Source organism: Ictalurus punctatus, chromosome 23, assembly GCF_001660625.3.
Source record: "Ictalurus punctatus breed USDA103 chromosome 23, Coco_2.0, whole genome shotgun sequence".
Lineage (NCBI taxonomy): Eukaryota > Metazoa > Chordata > Actinopteri > Siluriformes > Ictaluridae > Ictalurus > Ictalurus punctatus.
Window position 1 is genome coordinate 20,548,723 of NC_030438.2, and position 2,500 is coordinate 20,551,222.

The 2,500-nt window shown below is 38.9% G+C and overlaps 1 protein-coding gene and 1 long non-coding RNA gene across 3 annotated transcripts in view; one reads left to right on the forward strand and one right to left on the reverse strand.

The window, feature by feature from the left end:
• Window positions 1–365, forward strand: part of LOC108261200 (nuclear receptor coactivator 7) — an 8,113-nt gene extending 7,748 nt beyond the window's left edge. For both annotated transcript variants that reach the window (XM_053674712.1, XM_053674713.1), the window contains one exon: window positions 1–365. This exon is cut by the window's left edge and continues 193 nt beyond it. The gene's annotated coding sequence lies outside the window, so the exon portion shown is untranslated.
• The window catches only part of LOC128628987 (uncharacterized), a 6,231-nt gene that overhangs the window by 741 nt on the left and 2,990 nt on the right, over window positions 1–2,500 (reverse strand). Inside the window, exon 3 of the long non-coding RNA XR_008393288.1 lies at window positions 1–393. This exon is cut by the window's left edge and continues 741 nt beyond it. This is a non-coding gene — a long non-coding RNA (uncharacterized LOC128628987). The remainder of the gene's footprint in view (window positions 394–2,500) is intronic.

Here is a 2,500-nt window from a genome sequence, read left to right on the forward strand (position 1 = left end):
ACACGCACAATTTACACACACACACACACACGCACACACACGCACACACACACACACACGCACACACACACACGCACACACACACACGCACCCATCATGACTGTATCAGTCACACACATGGTCCTCCTTTACTTAACAGTTTCCTATCACTCTAATGTATGTGACTGTGTGTGTGTGTGTGTGTGTGTGTGTGTGTGTGTTTCAGTGTGTAGGGAAAATTTTAAATATTGTTAAATTGTAAAATTATGTACAGTTTTATATTTGCATTTTGTACATGTTGTTAAATTATAGTTTTGTATTGCAGTGTGTGTTTTATCTCTCAGTGCCGGCGCTGATCCTCCAATAAATACTTTTCTCCTGGTGAATTCTGTCTGATTTGTCCTTCATCAGGCACTGAACACACACACACACACACACACACACACACACACATACACAGACACACACACACATTTGTTGTAATAGCTTTATGAGGACCTTCAATTCACATCATTAATAATGTCGGTAATTAATTCTATGCTACGCCTAAATCTAATCTCTAACCCTATTCTCTAGTCTCTAACTCTAATCTCTGATATCTAACACTAATCTCTAACCCCAATCTCTAATATCAAAGCTTAATCTCTAACCCTAATCTCTAATATCTAATATCTAACCCTAATCTCTAATATCTAACCCTAATCTCTAACCCTAATCTCTAATATCTAACCCTAATCTCTAATATCTAACCCTAATCTCTAATATCTAATATCTAACCTTAATCTCTAATATCTAACCCTAATCTCTAATATCTAACCCTAATCTCTAATCTCTAATATCTAACCTTAATCTCTAATCTCTAATATCTAACCTTAATCTCTAACCCTAATCTCTAATATCTAACCCTAATCTCTAATATCTAATATCTAACCTTAATCTCTAATATCTAACCCTAATCTCTAATATCTAACCCTAATCTCTAATCTCTAATATCTAACCTTAATCTCTAATCTCTAATATCTAACCTTAATCTCTAACCCTAATCTCTAATATCTAAGCCTAATCTCTAATATCAAAGCTTAAACTCTAACCCTAATCTCTAATATCTAACCCTAATCTCTAATATCTAACCCTAATCTCTAATCTCTAATATCTAACCTTAATCTCTAACCCTAATCTCTAATATCTAAGCCTAATCTCTAATATCAAAGCTTAATCTCTAACCCTAATCTCTAATATCTAACCCTAATCTCTAATATCTAACCCTAATCTCTAATATCTAACCCTAATCTCTAACCCTAAAATCTAACCCTGATCTCTAATATTGAACCCTAATCTCTAATATTAAGATCTAATCTCTAATCCTAATCTCTAATATGACTTTAACCTCATTGACCAAAAGGAAACATTTAGGCTCTTTTGTTAAAAAAAAAAAAAAACACCTTGTTCCTGTTTCCCATGATTCCTTGCATGGACTATGGGCTCGATTTCTGGTCAGTTGTTGTTATCCGGTCAGCACTGGTTAAGTTAGTGGTTATACTAAAGGTATAATTGTTTGCTGTTAAGGCCGTGCTCAGAGTACCCGCACTTCATCTTACTCTCTGGAGTACCGTTACTTTTTCTTGTGCACCGGTACTTCTCACAATCTGCAGGAACTCTTGTCTGCCTTCTCCATATCAGGTACTGGGCGATTCATAATTACTCTACATAAACTACATTACCCAGCAGGCACTGCGTGACGCTCACCTGTTCCCGTTCTCTCGACAAGTCTCAAGATAAATACCTGATAAGTATCTGTTAGCACCCACAATTCCTTGTGAACTGAGTATACGCATATATCTCCTTTCATTAGATTTTTTGAATAAGATGTTTACATGCAACACATTTCCAGTTAACACACACACACACACACACACACACTGATGTGAATTACATGTTAATGGTGTGTGTGTGTGTGTGTGTGTGTGTGTGGAGGTGCAAAAGAAGGAATGCGGTCTTTCTACACTGTAATGTTATCTTTAACATCGTTTTCTCTGTGAAATAACAAGGCTTTGTTTATTTAATTGCAGCAGCTTAGAGCTGAATCTGACCTGCAGCTCAGCACTGTGAGGAACAGGCAGAGGAACAGGCAGAGGAACAGGCAGAGGAACAGGCAGAGACACGTCCTGCATCCCCGGATTGAGCACACTGGAATTCCTGATTCTCACTCAGTTACAATAAGAACGTTTTCCTCCTGGGGGGGGGGGGGGGGGGGGGGGGGGTGTTAAAGGTTAATGTACTTTGTCCATCACACACACACACACACACACACGCACATTTACACTCGGGGTAATTTAGCATAGCCAGTCCACCTACTGCCTTGTCTTTGGGAGGAAACCAGAGAGCTGTGAGAAACCCCACATGGACACGGGGAGAAGAATTAACCTGGAGCTGTGTGGACACACAGACACACTGTCCCACCCTCTGTCTGTCTCTCTCTGTCTGTCTGTCTGTCTGTGTGTGTGTGTGTGTGTGTGTGTGT